Source organism: Schistocerca piceifrons, chromosome 4 (assembly GCF_021461385.2).
Source record: "Schistocerca piceifrons isolate TAMUIC-IGC-003096 chromosome 4, iqSchPice1.1, whole genome shotgun sequence".
NCBI lineage: Eukaryota > Metazoa > Arthropoda > Insecta > Orthoptera > Acrididae > Schistocerca > Schistocerca piceifrons.
The window spans coordinates 750790292-750812436 of NC_060141.1; the positions used below are offsets into that span (position 1 = coordinate 750790292).

Genomic DNA, 22145 nt, shown 5'->3' on the forward strand with positions numbered 1-22145 from the left:
TCTTACCCCCCCCCCCCCTCCCCATCACTGTTCATCCCCTCCTTCCCCTCTGTCCATGTTCTCCTCCCTGCTCTGCCCATCTACTCCTGCCCCCTTCTAACTCCAGCTCCTCGTCCGCTTCTTTTTGTCCATCTCCTCCTACCACGTGTCAATCTCCTCCCCCCCCCCCCCAACACCTCCTCCACCTCTCGCAGTTCACCTTCCGTTCCCTCCTCTGTCTCCTCCTTCCCCATCACTGTCTGTAAATCTCCTCCAGCCTTTATCTGTCTATCTCCTGCTCTTCCCTTTCTTTGTCCATTTTCCCACACTGTCTCTCTGTCCATCTCCTCTCCTCCTCTCTGTTTCCATCTCGTCCTTCCCCTCACTGTCGCCCCATCTGTTCCAACCCGTTCTCTCACCCCGACCCCAATAGCAGATGGTAGTTCTCACCCCAGCAGCATTTCTTTCCATGTAGTAACTAATATGTGTACCAAATCTGATTGAAACTATTCCAGTGGTTTAGGGCTTTACTCATGTATACACATGTCAAATGTATTCCATATATTTTTAAAGTATTTCACACGTATTTATACACATATATTCACTGCATCTCTTGCGAATTTCACCTCGCAGTTCCATTTTCACGCAGGTCAATGTTTATGACGTCGTATCTCCAGAACTACGTGCAACAATTTTTCAGGTGCGTCCAGTTGAATAGCCGCGAAATATGTTGCGAATAGAGGTAGTAGTAAAAAGTAAACAAATAAAACGTCATGCACAATATGACAGTTTTTCACACATCTCATATCTTATGAACAATGCGTAATACAAAGGCATGTTTTTGCAAATACGTTAACTGGTAGCTATATAATAAATAAAATCGAAATGACGGCTGCAGGTGTTCCATTTTATTACTAAGTGGATACCGTTTGCGAAAAGTGTTGCTACCAGAGTTATCAGCAAAGAAATACTAAATTTAAACGTCATACATGATGCGGCATCTCAGTTTTTATGGTCATTAGTGGCTGTTTTAAGCCAACATGCTCTACACAGTGTCGTCAAGTTAACTATGCCTTCTCCAGCACCAGATCTGTCTCCAATCATAAACCTATGGGATACCATCGGACGGCAACTACAGCATTAACCGTCGCTATATTGACCGACCAAGTGCAACAGGCATGGAACTACGTCCCACAAAATGACATTCGGTACCCTTATAGCACAATGCATGCACTTTTGCTAACTTGTGTTGAACATTTTGGCTGTTACACCGCTTATTAACTTACCAGTATTTCACAACTGCAATGGTTTATCTGGCACTTACATTAACTAACCTGTGATCTTGTAATATTAATCACTTAAATGTATTACATAAGGCAAATGTATTCCCGAAATTTCATTACTCCACATTAACTATTTTCTAGTGTTGCCAGTTTATTCCGTCACTATCTGTCTCTCTCCCACCGTATCCTTCTTCTCCCACTGCCACTACCTCCCCCTCGCTTACATTGTCTCCTTTTGCATTTCTTTCCTTATGCCACCGTCTCACGATACCTCGGCAGCCCATAGATAGAGGCGTCCAACTTATTTTCCCCCAATATTCCGCCGGTCCAAAATGTGCCCTTCCCTACGCCTAAATGATAAAATTCGCTGATCTAGGAGGGTCCAGACCGCCCCAAAGCCTATGTGTGGCCTCGACTCATCTCTCTTTTCCATTTCAACTGCTTCCTCTCTCTTTTGCTCCCACTGCTTTTATTTAAATCCATCTCTTTTGCTACCACTATCCCTGACTGACCAATATCTCGTCTCTCTTTGGCTCCCACCACTATTGTCTTCATTCACCTCTTTTCTCTTTCACTACCACTGTCTCTCTTCCACTATCACTGTCTCCTCTCTCTTCCCTCCCAATGGCTCCTTCACCTCTCTCTTCCACCGTCACTCTCTCTGCTATTCTTTTCAACACAAGAAAGTGCGAATATGTCTGCATGCCAAGGGTATTAGTGAGAAAGGCGGAATACGTTTTGAGGCAACTGGTTCCCCACTTTTCTCTCAGTCCTTTAAAAAGGAACTATTTGCCTTTTTGTGTTCCGAGAGGAGCATTTTTCCACTGGTTCTCTTCTTTTCCCTGCTACCGCAGGGTGTGCTGCTTATATGAAACGAATTATATAGATCAGTGAACTTTTATGTAGTTTGCACGTACAGGGTGTTTCAGAAGTGATGGTCAATAATTCACACATGCAAAGTACAGGCGAAAAGTAGCAAAAAAGCTGAGATAAACATGGGTCCGCAAATCGGCCGGTGCCTAGGTATCGTATTAATTCGAGTTGGGAACCAACTGTATACGTCCCTGGATACCGCGGTATTTACGTTGTTATCACATGGTATGGGATCGACTGCGTGTTTGTTTACGCATGCGCAATTACTTGTCTTTCCCCCTCCGTGCACTGTGCCGAATGGCAGTGACCTTGAGGCTGCACGACTGTATGATGAAGAGTCTGCTTTCCGCAGGCAGCCCGACAGGCATACATTTAGCCGGTTACATCAACGTCTTAGAGAAACTGGGAGTTTCGCACACGATGTACGAGAAAGTTGACCCAGATACATAACACCCGACGTTGAGGAAAGGGTGTTACGCATTGTACACGAACGTCCGAGTACTTCAACAAGAAGGATTGCTCCCGCAGAGCGTCTCCTGAGTCATAGCAGTGCGTGGCAGATTTTACATCGGCAAGTACGCTATCCGTATCATCTCCAGCGAGTGCAAGAATTCAACAATGCAGACTTCCCTCCGACAGAGAATTTCTGCCAATGGGTGCAACAACAGTTTACCCTGAATCCCTGTTTGTAAGCGGTATTGTGTTCACGGATGAGGCTGGATTTACCCGTGACGGTATTTTTATCTACCATAATTGCCACATTTAGGCCGATGTCAGTCCTAATATAACACACGTATCACGACATCAGCAGTGTTATTTGTTGAACGTCTGGGCAGAACTGCTCGTAGACCGCATAATTGGACCACACTTCCTACCACAGAGAATAGCCGGACAGCAGTACAAGCGGTTTCTGCGGACTCTACTTCCAGATATACATGATGATGTCCCACTGAACCAACGTCAGAACGTGTGGTACGTGCATGATGTGCTCCAGGACATTTTCATTTATGGTCAACATTGGACATGTAGAGGAGGGACTGTGCCGTGGCCTCCAAGGTCCCCAGATTTAAAGCCCATTTTTCTGTGTGTGGGGCCTTGTCAAATGGCTGGTCTACGCTACCGAGGTCAATTCTCTTCAGGAATTGCGCTTGCGGATTGAAGCAGCCTTCCAGCATTTACAGAATTCCTCATGACTGCCCGAGAGGGCTCGCAACTAATTTCAGAGACGAATTCAATGTTGCATTCAGACACCTGAACAAGATTTCGAACACCTAATTTAACGTTTGTAGATGCCATGTGTTCCTAGATACTGATGAACCGTAACAGAAAATCTGATGTATCTCTACAACTGTTGGTTTGTGGACCCATATCTACTGGAGCTTTTTAGCTACTTTTGGTCCGTACTCTGCATGTGTGAATTATTGACCATCACTTTTGAAACACCCTGTATAGGTAACAAATAAGTGCACATAATATAACGTCAACAAAAAGTAGTTTGTTTTACATTTTCTCTGAATACTTTGCTCATCGATCGCAAACCATTGATAACGTTCAGTATTTGATTTGTATTAAAAGATTAAAAATATTATCAGAAACATTTTACTGAATTTTCAGTCTTTCCAGTTCTATGTAATTTTTGGCAGTAATTTTAAGTTATTTTCAGGCTTGTTAAGACCCTTTTTAGCCTATTTTTGTCACTTTGGGCATATCTATATAAGAGTGAAATGCTCTTTACACAGAGACAGTTGTATTGGTGAAAAAATGATGAATTAAAAAGTATTGTGGTGTCCTCATAACGCTTGCAATGACCCTAGAATCCTTGCCACGAGCAGACTACGTCAGTGAAAACTACTGTTGCGCCTCAGACCGGATATTCTGAGCATATTTTACGTGCGTAAGTATGGTAACTGTGAACTTCTGGATCATGGTAACGGATAATAATACTGAAAAATGTGTATAGGTTCCGCGAGATCATCATCTTGAAAACACATGGTAAAGTTCTGACGATTCGCCGTGAATAGAAATCACAGAAGTGGCCATCCTCACAACTGGTAGTTTTGGCACCGAAAAATCATGGTTTTTGGGGTTTTTCTCAAGAAAAAGGTGCATCTGACTCAAGTATATGAGAAATGTAAAAAGAACGGAACCGCAATATTCTCAGTTCGACTATAATAAACTTCCTTGAGACTGAGAAAGTTATGTCCAAGAATCAGAATGGTTGTAGAAAGCATCGCTCGTGTGAAACTCAGCTCGCTGTTTTCTCACATGATATACTGAGAACTATGGGTGAACAGAAAAAGGCCCATTCCGTATTTCTAGATTTCCGGGAAGCATTTGACACTGTGTCCCACTGCAGGCTATTAACGAAGGTACGAGCGTATGGAATAAGTTCACAGATATGTGAGTGGCTCGAAGACTTCTTGTCCTCGACGGCGAGAGTTCATCAGAGACAAGAGTATCGTCAGGAGTGCCCCAGGGAAGTGTGGTAGGACATCTGTTGTTCTCTGTGTACATAAATGATCTGGCTGACGTAGTGGGCAGCAATCTGCGGTTCTTTGCTGATGATGCCGTGGTGTACTCGAAGGTGCCGAAGTTGAGTGACAAAATTTCCGTTTGGTGTGATGAATGACATCTAGCCCTAAATGTGGAAAAATGTAATGCGGATGAATAGGAAGAGTAAAGCTGTAATGTTCGGATACAGTATTACTAGTGACCCGCTTGAGACAGTCAAGTCGTTTACATATCTGAGCATAACGTTGCAAAGTAATATCAGGTGGAACGAGCACGTGAGAACTGTGGTGGAGAAAGCGATAGGTCGACTTCGGCTTATTGGGAGAATTTTAGGAAAGAGTGGTTCACCTGTAAAGGAGAACGCATATAGGGCGTCGGTGCGACCTATTCTTGATTACTGCTCGAGTGTTTGGGGTCCGTGCCAGGTCGGATTGAAGGAAGATATTGATGTAATTCATGCTATGGCTGTTAGATTTGTTAGCGGGAGGCTCGAACAACACGTAAGTGTTACAGAGATGCTTCGGGAAATCGAATGAGAAACCCTGGAGGGAAGGCGACGTTCTTTTCGAGAAACATACTGAGAAAATTTAGAGTAGCGGAATTTGAATATGACTGCCGAACGATTCTACTGCCGCCAATATACGTTGCGTGTAAGGAGCACGAAGGTAAGATACGAGAAATTGGGGCTCGCACGGAGGCATACAGACAGTAGTTATTCCATCGCTCTATTTACGAGTGGGACAGGAAAGGAAATGACAAGTTGTGGTACAGGATACCCTCCACCATGCACTGTACGGCGGTTGCGGAGTATCTATGTAGAAGTAGATGTGAACCGCCCACGAACAAATGTAGGTTTTATCAGACGCCTAAGATCCACCCTAGAAAACACGTAATGCAAAAGAACCAGCCAGTCTGCGTAAACTGCCTGAGCTGGAGGACGTGTGTATTGTTCACAATTTGACCGTGTACTGTGGGACAGCTACAGTATGACCGCTCTTCCGATAGGTCGAGTGCTATTGAAAACTCTTGAGCCCTTATCTCTGTGATGAAGGCCGGCCAGAGTGTCCGAGCGGTTCTAGGCGCTACAGTCTGGAACCGCACGACCGATACGGTCGCAGGTTCGAATCCTGCCTCGGGCATGGATGTGTGTGATGTCCTTAGGTTAGTTACGTTCAAGTAATTCTAAGTTCTAGGGGACTGATGACTTCAGAAGTTAAGTCCCATAGTGCTCAGAGCCATTTGAACCATTTTTTCTATGATGAACAGACCCCGGTATACGACCGCCTGAAAAACTCGCGTCTTCGTGGACGGCTTTTTGGTACATATTGGTACCATGCACTGTCGTGTACGAACCGACACACAGAATAAGTATGTATTCAAAATGAAGAATACTTTTCTGCTCTAACACACATCACAGCGAACGCCCGACTCGTTGCCGCGTTGCTGCCAGACTCATTCCTTTTAGCAGCGGCCTGTAGCTGTCCTCGTGGTCCAAAAACAGACACAGTCGCAGGTCTGGGTGTGGGTTTGGCTGCTCGGTGACGGTGGGAGGCGGAGTCAGCGGGCCGTGTGTGTGTGTGTGTGTGTGTGTGTGTGTGTGTGTGTGTGTACGTGCGTGTGTGTGTGTGTACGTGCGTGTGCGCACGCCCCTGCCCTTGGAAGCGTCTCCCGCCATCTGTAATTAACGCAGCCCTTTCTCTGCTCCATTCCGAGTCCAGCTTTTGGCACAGAGCGAACGTTCGCGTCGTTAGCAAAGATGATACTGAGTTCTGCATCTGGAATCACACGCGTGTTTTTTCCCTATATTTTTCACGTAATTCCGGCCCATTTGCGTCACTCGGATGTACAGGCGGAGATGTGGTCGAAGATACAATCTGATACATCAAGAGAAACACAATTATCGGGTCTTTTTTAGTAGTCTTTCGTCTAGGGACTTTCGGCTGATGTTTGATGATTTTTCTGACAGTGACTGGCATTGTCAAAGATTTACCCTCCGTTGCTGAGAGGAGCCGAAGATCCAGAGACGAAAGACGACATGCAACACTTTAACATCTGGCCACGAACGCCTCTACAACTTTGTAGAATTATTTGAATGCGTGGTATACGTTCCTTCGACAGAACAGACACCACACAGATCCCGCAACTGTGAATCACTATATGTAAATTGAAGGGGGATAACAGCTGTCATCTGCAAAGCGGAATCAGCCGCGGCGAGGGATAATGTATACCGGACCAGGATTCGAACCCGGGATCTCCTGCTTAATAGGCAGGTGCGTTAACCACTGCGCCATCCGGAACACAGCGTTACCGCATGTACACAGAGTATCTCGATACGCCTCACGGCCGATCCACACTCCTACCGAGAGCCAGTTATCCGCAGTCTCTGTCCATGTTGACAGCAGTGATCCTCCTTCAATTTACATAACTTTGTAAAAGGCAAACGTTCTACACTGTCCTGTCATATTAATGTGACCAACTGTCAAAAGCCCTAGTAGCCAACTTTCGCAGCGCGGACCTCTGTGAGATGTGCAGGAAGACTGTCAGTGCTGGCCGGTGTGGCCGTGAGGTTCTAGGCGCTCCAGTCTGGAACCGCGCGACCGCTACGGTCGCAGGTTCCAATCCTGCTTCGGGCATGGATGTGTGTGACGTCCTTAGGTTAGTAAGGTTTAAGTAGTTCTAAGTTCTAGGCGACTGATGACCTCAGATGCTAAGTCCCATAGTGCTTTCACGAATGGAATACCTCAAAAATATTCCCCAGAACACAGCGCTCCCTCCTCTGGCGTGGACCTTTCCGACAATTGCTACAGGTTGTTTGCCAGGAGGGCGCAAATGGCATGTGCAGATCGGCGAATATTTCGTCGTTCCGCGCATGGCGTCAGCATAGGAACACGTTGTGTCGACGAGGCGCCAAATGAAACTTTTTCTTCGTAGTGTTGTTTTGCTTCAGTTTGTGGTGTTGTTGCGGTGTTTGTTAAAGTTTTGCTTTAAAATGCCTGGGTGTGCTGTAACAGGGTGTCTGCCGTACAGCACAAAGAGAAAAGACACGGATATAATTTACACTACTGGCCATTAAAATTGCTACACCACGAAGATGACGTGCTACAGACGCGAAATTTAACTGCCAGGAAGAAGATGCTGCGATATGCAAATGATTAGCTTTTCAGAGCATTCACACAAGGTTGGCGCCGGTGACGACACCTACAACACGCTGAGATGAGGAAAGTTTCCAACCGATTTCTCATACACAAACAGCAGTTGACCGGCGTTGCCTGGTGAATCGTTGTTCTGATGCCTCGTGTAAGGTGGAGAAGTGCGTACCATCACGTTTCCGACTTTGATAAAGGTCGGATTGTAGCCTTTCGCGATTGCGGTTTATCGTATCGCGACATAGCTGTTCGTGTTGGTCGAGATCCAATGACTGTTAGCAGAATATGGAATCGGTGGGTTCAGGTGGGTAATACGGAACGCCGTGCTGGATCCCAACGGCCTCTTATCACTAGCAGTCAAGATGAAAGTCATCTTATCCGCATGGCTCTAACGGATCGTACAGCCACGTCTCGATACCTGAGTCAACAGATGGGGACGTTTGCAAGACAACAACCATCTGCACGAACAGTTCGACGACGTTTGCAGCAGCATGGACTATCAGCTCGGAGACCATGGCTGCGGTTACCCTTGACGCTGCATCACAGACAGGAGCGCCTGCGATGGCGTACTCAACGACGAACCTGGGTGCACGAATGACAAAATGCCATTTTTCGGATTAATCCAGGTTCTGTTTACAGCAACATGATGGTCGCATCCGTGTTTGGCGCCATCGCGGTGAACGCACATTGGAAACGTGTATTCGTCATCGCCATACTGGCGTGATGGTATGAGGTGCCATTGGTTACACGTCTCGGTCACCATTCCCGAAAGGCATAATGACAACTGTTCGCTCATTATTTGGACTGTTTTCAGACCTTCAGCCACTACAAATGACATATATTTTAACTGCAAGATTGAACCAGGAAGCACTGGAAAATTTTTTCTCGCAGATCAGAGGAATTGGTCACTTCCATCTGAAGCGTTTTCCGACAGAAGTAAAATATCGATTACGGCTGTTACTGCTGGGACACAATTGTCATGATATTCCTCTGTCAAGTGACACTCCAGTAGAAGCAGATGAGTGTGAAAGATTTCTGACGTCACATCTACTCACAGGAATTTTGCCCGACATGTGCGAAGCACTGCAAATGATACGTGGTGAAAAAGAGCTACAAGATATTAACTTTCCTCTTCAACCTGGACCAGAAGAATCTGTGTCAAAGAGGGATGTGACTGCTCTGCAGAAGGATTCCGTTACCTGGCTGGCTACGTTGCACATCGTGCAAATAACTGTGTCAATACACTGGGAACGCCGTCTGTTGATATTTTAAGTCCTCCAAGAAATGAAAATTATGGTTGGATTGAAGCCCTATCTCGCGCTGGGCTTACAGTTCCAACATATGAGTGGCTACATAAGGTGTCTCAGTTTAAACTAATTTTTAATGAATTTAATGTATTGGATAGTATTTACAAGGAAAAAAATATAGTGAAAACAGTATGTCCAAACTAAATACCCGGAGTTTTCTTCACAAGTTATAAAACTGTATGTCAGAACACGACTTTTCATTCGTATGCGGTTCCTCAATATGAACCATAAAATGCCGAAAGCACCAGCAGCACAGAAGGGGAGATCAAGACAGTGGCGCTCTTCTTCCACTGCAAACATTTAAACAGGCAAATCAACTGTTTTAAATTATTTCCTGAGAACTTACTGCTGTTATAAGTAGTTGCTTGTCTTTAATAAGAGTCGCTTGCTGCGGTAGCCGCTGTCTCTCTTTGTTCCTACAGTGACGTCACTGCGCCAGCCAATCACAGCCGATTTAGCTGGGGGCCAACCTCCCTTTTAAATAACCTTGGGTGTTTGCTATCAGACGTTTCGCGGCGTGCACGTCAACAGCCGACTGTCCTATGGAGCATAAAACATGACTCATCTGAAAAGGCCACCTGTCGCCAATCAGTGGAAGTCCAGTTGCCGGCCGAAGTGGCCGAGCGGTTCTAGGCGCTACAGTCTGGTGCCGCGCGACCGCTACGATCGCAGGTTCGAATCCTGCCTCGGGCATGGATGTGTGTAACGTCTTTAGGTTAGTTAGATTTAAGTAGTTTTAAGTTCTAGGGGACTGATGACCTCAGAAGTTAAGTAACATAGTGCTCAGAGCCATTTGAACCATTTGACGACCTGTTGAGATATTGGCCTTGCAAATTCCAGCCTTCGTCGGCGATGAACAGCAGTCATCGTGAGTGCTTGACCCAGCCGCAGCAACGTTCGCTGAAAAGTCATCGAGGAGACACTGCTAGTTGCCCCTCGTTTCATCTGGACTGTCAGTTGCTCACCAGTTGCACGTCTGTTCGCCCGTACACATCTCCGCAGCCGTCTTTCACTCCTAAGTCTAGTGAAATGACGCTTAAAAAGATCGAACTGCTCAAACTTTTGTAGACTTCTTCGACAGGTTTTTTATACGTTTTCCAGGGTGCTGGAGCCGAATTTTCAAAGTCCCACCAAAATTTCGGCCCGGAAGTCGATCAAAAATGTAAAAATCACAAAAATAGACTTTTCCGGGTTTTTCGCTTGTAATTCGAAAACGACACATTTTTCGAGAAAGTTGACTATTTATGAAAAGAAAAAGGATAACATTTCTCACAAAATAGGTCTGACATTTTTTGTCAGATCAACCGCGCTGCGTTAGCGCGTCTTGCAGTTAGCACGATTTCAAAGCTGAGGAGAAGGGTTATCTCAGAACTTAAACCCCTCAACCTTACCGTACATTGTTGCACACCCATTGCCGAATTCCATCCTCCAGCGGTGTCACGATGTTATTGGAGTGGTTAGTAGCCGATACTTGCCGCGGTGGAGGGGTAAGATGTTTGTGACATGTAAATAACCTTCTCCTCCTGACAGAGGGAAGGCCGGTTCTTGGTCTCCTGCACTGGTACTTGTTTACGTGTTCGCCCTCAAATGGCTGTTTAGAACGTTTTTGCTATCGTTAAAGTCAGCTGAAATGTATAAGGAAGTCCTATATAATGAGTTAAAGTGAGAGGTGTGTTCTATGTGATGGTGCACTGGTTGGTGGGAGAAAAGTGTCATTAAGTAAACGAGAAGTGGTTTTGAAGAATGTCCTTGAAGCAAGTAAGAAAAGAAACGATTGGGTAGCTGCCCTCTTGAAGAGTAAAAAATTGTGGTTAAGGTTCGTGAACAATGTCGAGAAAAGTATCCTAAACAAAAATTAATTGCTGCGGAGGCCGAGAGGATTGCGGCTGGTTGCAGCCGAAAAGTAACTTGATTTGCTCAACCTGGATTCGATTTGAAAATTTTGTGTAGGTCGGCGATTATCCCAGGGTTTCTGGCTCAATAACACAAGCTCCCAGCCAATCCATGGACCCTAATGTACTGTGTGCGTGGCTTGCGGCTGTGAGAGGCTTGGTTGTAGATGATATACGACGTCAAATGCATGAACCAATGATAAAACAAAAAAAAAAGAAAAAAAGAAAGAACGCGAGGTCCTTATGCTAATGATGGTGCTATGTATCAATTTTTTAATTACCTCAGTGAAATGATGTCAATTTCCACTTCAGCGAGTAATAGACCAGACACACACTGGGTACTATCTACATCTACACCTAGACTCTCCAAACCACTTTGATGCGCATGGCAGAGGGTACGTCCTATTGTACCAGTTATTACGATTTCTTCACGCTTCACGCATGGAGCGTGGGAAGAATGATTGTTTGAATGCCTCTGTGCGTGCAGTAATTATTCTAATATTTTCCTCGCGATCCCTACGTGAGCGATACGGAGGGGGTTGTAGTAGGTACCTACTGTAATCATTAAAGCCAGCTCTTGAGACTTTGTTAATAGACTTTCTCGGGATAGTACGTCTCCCTCCAGGAGTCTGCCATTTCAGATCCTTCAGTATCTCTGTGACACTCTCCCATGTTTGGTGATCACTCTTGGTGGTCTTCTCTGTATCCATTCAATATTCCCTGTTAGACATATGTGGTATGGGTGCCATCACTTGATCAATAATATAGGATGCGTCTCAGATTGATTTTAAGCAATCTTTTTTGTTGACTGATTCTACTTCCCCAGTATTCTATCAATGAACCGAAGTCTACCACCTGCTTTACCGACAACTGAACCTATGTGATCATTCCGTTTCATATCCCTAGAAAATGAAACACTCAGGAAATTGTATGAGTTGGCCGATTCCAACGGTGAGTCATTGGTACTATAGTCATAGGATCTAGGTTTTTTCGTTCTGCGAAGTGCACAATTTAACATTTCTGAACATTTAAAGCGAGTTGCCAATCTGCACCATGTTGAAATCTTATCAAGATCTGGCAGAATATTTATGCAGCTTCTCTCAGATAGTACTTCATTACAGGTGATTGCATCATTTGCAAAAAGCCTGATTTTACTATTAATACTGCGTGCAAAATCATTAATATACGAGGGCAGTTCAATAAGTAATGCAACACTTTTTTTTTCTCGGCCAATTTTGGTTGAAAAAACCGGAAATTTCTTGTGGAATATTTTCAAACATTCCCGCTTCGTCTCGTATAGTTTCATTGACTTCCGACAGGTGGCAGCGCTGTACGGAGCTGTTAAAATGGCGTCTGTAACGGATGTGCGTTGCAAACAACGGGCAGTGATCGAGTTTCTTTTGGCGGAAAACCAGGGCATCTCAGATATTCATAGGCGCTTGCAGAATGTCTACGGTGATCTGGCAGTGGACAAAAGCACGGTGAGTCGTTGGGTAAAGCGTGTGTCATCATCGCCGCAAGGTCAAGCAAGACTGTCTGATCTCCCGCGTGCAGGCCGGCCGTGCACAGCTGTGACTCCTGCAATGGCGGAGCGTGCGAACACACTCGTTCGAGATGATCGACGGATCACCATCAAACAACTCAGTGCTCAACTTGACATCTCTGTTGGTAGTGCTGTCACAATTGTTCACCAGTTGGGATATTCAAAGGTTTGTTCCCGCTGGGTCCCTCGTTGTCTAACCGAATACCATAAAGAGCAAAGGAGAACCATCTGTGCGGAATTGCTTGCTCGTCTTGTGGCTGAGGGTGACAATTTCTTGTTCATGGGTTCATCACTTCGAACGGCAATCAATGGAGTGGCGCCACACCCACTCCCCTACCAAGAAAAAGTTTAAAGCCATACCCTCAGCCGGTAAAGTCATGGTTACAGTCTTCTGGGACGCTGAAGGGGTTATTCTGTTCGATGTCCTTCCCCATGGTCAAACGATCAACTCTGAAGTGTATTGTGCTACTCTTCAGAAATTGAGGAAACGACTTCAGCGTGTTCGTAGGCACAAAAATTTGAACGAACTTCTCCTTCTTCATGACAACGCAAGACCTCACACAAGTCTTCGCACCCGAGAGGAGCTCACAAAACTTCAGTGGACTGTTCTTCCTCATGCACCCTACAGCCCCGATCTCGCACCGTCGGATTTCCATATGTTTGGCCCAATGATGGACGCAATCCGTGGGAGGCACTACGCGGATAATGAAGTTATTGATGCAGTACGACGTTGGCTCCGACATCGACCAGTGGAATGGTACTGTGCAGGCATACAGGCCCTCATTTCAAGGTGGCGTAAGGCCGTAGCATTGAATGGAGATTACGTTGAAAAATAGTGTTGTGTAGCTAAAAGATTGGGGAATAACCTGGTGTATTTCAATGCTGAATAAAACAACCCCTGTTTCAGAAAAAAATGTGTTGCATTACTTATTGAACTGCCCTCGTATAACATGAGCAGCAAGCATCCTGATATCAAGACTGCGTAAGCTTAATTGTTGAAGAAGTATGCGTTGGTAAAGTACCGGAACTTCAAGCGCTGATAGAAAGCACCGGAGCTGAAATCGTTATAGGTACAGAAAGCTGGCTTAAGCCAGAGATAAATTCTGCCGAAATTTTTACAAAGGTACACACGGTGTTTAGAAAGGATAGATTGCATGCAACCGGTGGTGGAGTGTTCATCGCTGTTAGTAGTAGTTTATCCTGTAGTGAAGTAGAAGTGGATAGTTCCTGTGAATTATTATGGGTGGAGGTTACACTAAACAACCGAACTAGGTTAATAATTGGCTCCTTTTACCGACCTCCCGACTCAGCAGCATTAGTGGCAGAACAACTGAGAGAAAATTTGGAATACATTTCACATAAATTTTCTCAGCATGTTATAGTCTTAGGTGGAGATCTCAATTTACGAGATATAGACTGGGACACTCAGATGTTTAGGACGGGTGGTAGGGACAGAGCATCGAGTGACATTATACTGAGTGCACTATCCGAAAATTACCTCGAGCAATTAAACAGAGAACCGACTCGTGGAGATAACATCTTGGACCTACTGATAACAAACAGACCCGAACTTTTCGACTCTGTATGTACAGAACAGGGAATCAGTGATCATAAGGCCGTTGCAGCATCCCTGAATATGGAAGTTAATAGGAATATAAAAAAAGGGAGGAAGGTTTATCTGTTTAGCAAGAGTAATAGAAGGCAGATTTCAGACTACCTAACAGATCAAAACGAAAATTTCTGTTCCGACACTGACAATGTTGAGTGTTTATGGAAAAAGTTCAAGGCAATCGTAAAATGCGTTTTAGACAGGTACGTGCCGAGTAAAACTGTGAGGGACGGGAAAAACCCACCGTGGTACAACAACAAAGTTAGGAAACTACTGCGAAAGCAAAGAGAGCTCCACTCCAAGTTTAAACGCAGCCAAAACCTCTCAGACAAGCTGAAGCTAAACGATGTCAAAGTTAGCGTAAGGAGGGCTATGCGTGAAGCGTTCATTGAATTCGAAAGTAAAATTCTATGTACCGACTTGACAGAAAATCCTAGGAAGTTCTGGTCTTACGTTAAATCAGTAAGTGGCTCGAAACAGCATATCCAGACACTACGGGATGATGATGGCATTGAAACAGAGGATGACACGCGTAAAGCTGAAATACTAAACACCTTTTTCCAAAGCTGTTTCACAGAGGAAGACCGCACTGCAGTTCCTTCTCTAAATCCTCGCACAAACGAAAAAATGGCTGACATCGAAATAAGTGTCCAAGGAATAGAAAAGCAACTGGAATCACTCAATAGAGGAAAGTCCACTGGACCTGACGGGATACCAATTCGATTCTACACAGAGTACGCGAAAGAACTTGCCCCCCTTCTAACAGCCGTGTACCGCAAGTCTCTAGAGGAACAGAAGGTTCCAAATGATTGGAAAAGGGCACAGATAGTCCCAATTTTCAAGAAGGGTCGTCGAGCAGATGCGCAAAACTATAGACCTATATCTCTTACGTCGATCTCTTGTAGAATTTTAGAACATGTTTTTTGCTCGCGTATCATGTCATTTCTGGAAACCCAGAATCTACTATGTAGGAATCAACATGGATTCCGGAAACAGCGATCGTGTGAGACCCAACTCGCTTTATTTGTTCATGAGACCCAGAAAATATTAGATACAGGCTCCCAGGTAGATGCTATTTTTCTTGACTTCCGGAAGGCGTTCGATACAGTTCCGCACTGTCGCCTGATAAACAAAGTAAGAGCCTACGGAATATCAGACCAGTTGTGTGGCTGGATTGAAGAGTTTTTAGCAAACAGAACACAGCATGTTGTTATCAATGGAGAGACCTCTACAGACGTTAAAGTAACCTCTGGCGTCCCACAGGGGAGTGTTATGGGACCATTGCTTTTCACAATATATATAAATGACTTAGTAGATAGTGTCGGAAGTTCCATGCGGCTTTTCGCGGATGATGCTGTAGTATACAGAGAAGTTGCTGCATTAGAAAATTGTAGCGAAATACAGGAAGATCTGCAGCGGATAGGCACTTGGTGCAGGGAGTGGCAACTGACCCTTAACATAGATAAATGTAATGTATTGCGAATACATAGAAAGAAGGATCCTTTATTGTATGATTATATGATAGCGGAACAAACACTGGTAGCAGTTACTTCTGTAAAATATCTGGGAGTATGCGTACGGAACGATTTGAAGTGGAATGATCATATAAAACTAATTGTTGGTAAGGCGGGTACCAGGTTGAGATTCATTGGGAGAGTGCTTAGAAAATGTAGTCCATCAACAAAGGAGGTGGCTTACAAAACACTCGTTCGACCTATACTTGAGTATTGCTCATCAGTGTGGGATCCGTACCAGGTCGGGTTGACGGAGGAGATAGAGAAGATCCAAAGAAGGGCGGCGCGTTTCGTCACTGGGTTATTTGGTAACCGTGATAGCGTTACGGAGATGTTTAATAAACTCAAGTGGCAGACTCTGCAAGAGAGGCGCTCTGCATCGCGGTGTAGCTTGCTCGCCAGGTTTCGAGAGGGTGCGTTTCTGGATGAGGTATCGAATATATTGCTTCCCCCTACTTATACTTCCCGAGGAGATCACGAATGTAAAATTAGAGAGATTAGAGCGCGCACGGAGGCTTTCAGACAGTCGTTCTTCCCGCGAACCATACGCGACTGGAACAGGAAAGGGAGGTAATGACAGTGGCACGTAAAGTGCCCTCCGCCACACACCGTTGGGTGGCTTGCGGAGTATCAATGTAGATGTAGATGTAGATGAAATGATATAGTGATTACCTCATCTGGGCTGCCCTGTAGTCCTGACCTCTCCCGATGCGACTTTCACGTCTTCAGTCCCTTAAAAAACCCTTGAAGGGTCGAAGATTCCTGTCGGACGAGAATGTGCAGCAGGCAGTAGCGGACTTCTGCACGCGGCAGGTCTCGGTGTTTTACCGAACTGGTAGCTTCAAACTGGTGCCTCGGTAGGACGGTTGCCTCAGTGCTCACGACGGTTTTGCCTGACTGCCATACCGATTTCGGACTGCACGGCCTTCCAGTGGAAGCTTATTGATCGCCCCCGAGCTTGGTCGTGTCTAGCCATTGCTAGGAACTGCGTTACTTATAAACGCAATAAACGAAGTAAATGGTATGAATGGTTGCCATTTCAAAGCTACTTTTTTTTTTACTTAAAACTAAAGACTTTTTTATTGATATATTTCTAAAGACAACACAGTCAGCTTTCGTACGTAACATGTTCTCTCCGTTACCTATCCCTTACCCATGTCAGATCGCTGCAAAGAAACTGTTGCAATTCAGACCCTGAAGAATATAACGGAAAGTTTAAACTTCTTTTAAAATGACGAACTTTGAACAATGTAGCGAAATAGTATCATGTTACTGCTTGAGCGAAAATTTGATCTTCGTGGTCAGGCCACACAAGGCGAGAGTTTCTAGCGCCTGTTGTCGTGCTTGCCAAACCCTTCCTTGGCCACCAAGGTCGCCGGGTCTCTCCCCAGTTGAGAATGCTGGGCCCTCCCACCAGCTCGGAATTTTGACGATATAGGCGCCAATTAGACAGAATTTGGCACAATATCTCCCAGGGGGGGGGGGGGGGACATCCAACACCTCTGTCAATGAATGCCAAGCCGGATAACTGTTTGCATAAGGATCACAGGTGGACCAATATGTGGTTGAATTGCTCAACTTGTGAAAGTCTTTCTCTTGAATGAATCATCCAATTTTTCTGAAATTGTAACCATTTGCTTGTCTGTAGATGTACATCACATCTAGCGGTTTCAGCCCCATTCGGTTAATTCATTCATAGTGCGCCTTTTTTATTTTATTTATTTTTTATTAGAGTGTATATAAACAAAGACTAGAAAACGTTGAAGATGATATAAAATTATTTACGAAGAAATTTTTGTATGATGCGTGGTTCTGACAATTAAGATGGACATTTATATTGTCAGCAAGATTCTCTGAAGAATATTGATTAAATTTTGGTACCTCCGAAGGAAGAACACAACGTTTTATGATATCCTCAACACATCTGCCTGGTTCTGTGGATAACTGAAGGCAGAGAGGCATTCAAATGGTTCTAAGCACTATGGGACTTAACATCTGAGGTCACCAGTCCCCTAGACTTAGAACTAATTAAACCTAACTAATCTAAGTACATCACACACAGCCACGCCCGAGGCCGGTTAATACCTGCGACCATAGCAGTAGCACGGTTCCGGACTGCAGTGCCTAGAACCTCTCGACCACAACGGTCGGCAGAGAGGCATTCAATTATTCAGGCTGTATTAAAAGAGAGGATGTGCAACCAATGGAAGACAGCAACCACAGTTATTAATGCGGATGGGACATCTCAGTGCTTACTGCTATTATTATAAGAAAATAATCGCAGCATGCTGATTCAGCAGTGTAGCAAAATAGTCCCATCACTTGATATCAGGATGGTGTGTACTGGAAACCCTTACCGAGTGCGAGGTGCTGCCGAGGCGACTGCGGGCTCACCAGTTTGCAGTCACTCAGCAGTAGCACTCAGCACACAGCACGGCGAATGCCCCCATCCCCCGCCACACCCACCGCTGGCTCCGCCTCCGTCTGGAGTAGCACGTGGCTCTCTGCCCACAAGGTAATGGGAAAGGTGTTGGAGGTGGCGTGGTGGGGGGGGGGGGGGAGGTAGGGCGTGCCACACCACTTGCCGCCTTGCCACAGTAGAGCAGCTCCCCACCCCTTCATCCCTCACCGTCATCTGGCGAGCGCGCAGCCGACCGAGGCTGCGGTGCCAGAAAGCACCTCATTCGGTATTCCGATATTTCTGGGAAAGGCGGATAGTATCTACAAAACTCGTGAAGGAACAATCAGAATGGAAGACCAAAACAAAAGAGACAAAGTGCCCCAAGTGAGAAAGCCTAAGGACATGATGGATCTTTCTCCTATATTGTATCACATAAGCAATGACGGAAATAAAAGATAGTTTCACGAGTAGGATTATTCAGGGTGAAACGATGTCAATGATACGATTCTCTGATGATACTGTAAATCCTCAGTAAACACGAGAAATGATTACAGGATGTGTTCAGTGGAATGATAAGACTAATGACTACAGAACATAGACTGACAGTAAATCGAAAAAGTTAATTAGTAGACCCAGAAATGAGATTAGCGATAAACAAAATTTCAGAGTTGAATATCAAGGCATAGTCGTAGGAATTCGGCTGCCTTGGAGGCAAAATAGTACATGATGGACGAGGCAAGTATGACAAGAAACAAAGTAACACAGGCAAAGGGGATTTCACGTGCAAATTAGGATTGTTACCATCAAACACCGTCCTCATTTTGAATAAAGAATTTCTGATAATATAGTATGGAGTACATCATTGTATGGATGTCATCATGGACTGTGGGAAAACCGGGACAGTAGATAATCAAAGCATTCAACATGTGCTGTTATATAAGAACGTTGGAAATTAAGTGGACTGATACGAGTGTGCACAACACAATTAGAACACATTTTATCTGCATGAGACAGATTAACAACTAATACTATTGCTAGGCGTTTGCCTAATTTTTAAGTCATTTATCACAATTTTAACTATTTCGTTTTTCAGTTGTTCACTCAGGTAGTGTCGGCAGAAGGAAATTTATTGCTTTCGAAATATATACAATTGACTGTTTTGGAGGTGACTTAACGTATGTTGCGGAGAGATGGCAGGAGATCCTGTCAGCACAAATACGGTTCAAATCAGATTGCTGCCACGTTGGAACGTTAGGCCTGTCACCGCTGATTCTTCAGAGCCACCTGGTATCATTATCTCTCAGCCAGAGAGCACTTGTCACTGTCGTATGGGTTTAATGTTTAAAATTTTGCTATTATTTTCAAATAAACAAATACATTCTTTTTATAAAGAGGAACTAATCGACATTAGAAAGAAGGGTGTTCTAACGGAATATTTTAACAACTTCATGTAGATGATGCACATATTATTCACAAGTGCCATTCAGCCGAGGCGGCTGCCGCTAGGGTGTTCGACTAGTATCGCTGATATCGATATTCGGCTGTCCTGTTACCTCTGACTGCTCCCCCGGTGGGTTTTCCGGGTGAACGTGTGACGAGTGAGTCTCCCAAAGCCCGCGTCCCTAACCGTGGTGCATGGACCTCGCAGTGCTCGCCGCCCTTGTCTTTTGTCGTGCCGGATGTACGGTGCCAATCACTGGGCGCCTTGACGTGCAAAATTGTGGTGGGTTCGTCGTCTCGCGCTAAACAGCTACCCAGCTCGTAATTTGCAACCTCCAAGTTACGTATGACTTTTATTCTGTGTTTAACTAAGAAGACTGTTGAGACTTATTATGGCATGGGTAGCTGCCGGAGATGATTCTGAACTTGGTTCTACAGTGGCTATTTTAAGGAGGCTGATGTTCCTCATTCCGTTTTTGATCATCCGTGGAATGTGTGTTTCAAATGGTTTTCATGCAACTTTTAACTTGTTTTACGACATATTGCCCGCCTTGGGACTGGCTGTGGTTGTGTACGCGCCCGGCAGCCGTAGAGTTAATGGTTTAATCATTTGTTGACTAACTGAAACCCTCAGCTGCCGACAGGTGTTGTTGATATACCTCGATGTGGACAGCTGAAAATGTGTGCCCCGACCGGGACTCGAACCCGGGATCTCCTGCTTACATGGCAGACGCTCTATCCATCTGAGCAACAGAGGACACAGACGAATAGCGCGACTGCAGAGACTTATCCCTTGCACGCTTCCCGTGAGACTCACATTCCCAACTGCCCACAATTCTACATATGTAATGTACTCGTATGTACCTTATAGACATTTGCCCATTCACTCATTACTCGCGTACGCTTTGGCGATTCCCGTTCTGTTCTCGAAAGAACAGAATACTGTTAAAGGCTACCCAGTCATTGACCTTCGTCTGTGCGAATGCGCACAGATTGCCCAAACTCTTACGGGAATCGCCAAAGCGTACGCGAGTAATGAGTGAATGGGCAAATGTCTATAAGGTACATACATTACATACGTAGAATTGTGGACAGTTGGGAATGTGAGTCTCACGGGAAGCGTGCAAGGGATAGTCCCTGCAGTCGCGCTATTCGTCTGTGTCCTCTGTGGCTCAGATGGATAGAGCGTCTGCCATGTAAGCAGGAGATCCCGGGTTCGAGTCCCGGTCGGGGCACACATTTTCAGCTGTCCACATCGAGGTATATCAACAACACCTGTCGGCAGCTGAGGGTTTCAGTTGGTCATCATTTATTCCAGGGAAAAGCTCCACGGTCAGCAACAGTATTCTGTTCTTTCGAGAACAGTTACTGTCTTCATATATATTAATCATTTGTCACGGCAGGATTTGGTATGTTTATTTAATGTTGAAAGTGCCCTAATACAACTGGAAGTGATCTAAGTTTCCTGCTAATTTACTGGGAGGCGCGTAATGTTGGAGTATTGCTCCTTAAGAATCTGGGGGCGTGCTTATTATACATTGCAGTGTGTCTGTGATTCGACCTTGTTTTCATTGCAATCTATTTGGTCTGCAGGCCATTTGTTAAGGCTGCTCGTTTCCTGGCGTCGGTTATGGATTCTTGTCAGAACCGCTCATTGTGGAGCCGGTCAGATTATGTATAAATATATACCGCCTGCTATGTGACCCTGTGAACAAGCCGTGGGGAGTGAACGCTCGTATTGCCTGCCGGCCGTAGCGTTATTGCTTCCAAACACTGCTATGGGCCACAACGCTGTTCTCTAAAGTTAAATGCAATTTGGGAATCATTCTGAGTCATTATGTCCGTTAATTGAGGCCACCTTGTTAATATTGGCGTTTCTGTAAGTCATTTCATTGGTTGAGTTATTAATAGCCCTTCTTATTTAACACTCATGTTAATCATTTGTGTATCTTTAATGAACATGCAACTTATTATTATTCCTGTGTGAAGTTTTGCGATCTTGGTTGGCCCACTTGGTATTTTTAGTATAAGCATGTTTCTCTGTGGACCTTTATATGGGCAGTTCAGTTTTATTAAGCTTTAAGATTTCTTTGTTCTTTATGAAGTTGTGGTATTATGTGGCTGTGTAACTTGGGCTGAAAGTGTATAGTGTTATTAGTCTCTTGATACATGATTAAACAAGAACGATTGTTTGTGACTGATTATTCAGCGTGCCTACTATCAATGATTTTAAAACGAAGGTCAGCGTTGGTCGTAATATTGATGTTTTATTGATAGCACAATCGATTTTCGATCACATAGTGATCATCTTCAGTGCTGGAAGCTGTGATGTACAAATTAAACTCAGACACTGGTATCAAGTTATCAATAACCAAAACTGAGAATAGATCACAATAACTGTGATGGCTTCTCAGTTTTGGTTATTGATAACTTGATACCAGTGTCTGAGTTTAATTTGTACATCACAGCTTCCAGCACTGAAGATGATCACTGTGTGATCGAAAATCGATTGTGCTATCAATAAAATATCAATATTACGACCAACGCTGACCTTCCTTTTAATTTAACATATATGGTCGTTGTCCACACAGCACTCCATGGAGTCGCCAATCAATCAATGATTTTGGTTGCGGACGCAAAATAATAT

At 44.7% G+C, this 22145-nt stretch overlaps 1 protein-coding gene and 1 non-coding gene across 8 annotated transcripts in view; both read right to left on the reverse strand.

Annotated features, from left to right (window-relative positions):
* Positions 1 to 22145, reverse strand: part of LOC124795084 (adipokinetic hormone/corazonin-related peptide receptor variant I) — a 1108661-nt gene that overhangs the window by 172440 nt on the left and 914076 nt on the right. The window lies entirely within an intron of this gene.
* Trnan-auu lies at positions 6871 to 6943 on the reverse strand. The gene has a single exon. It is a non-coding gene; the product is annotated as a tRNA-Asn (tRNA).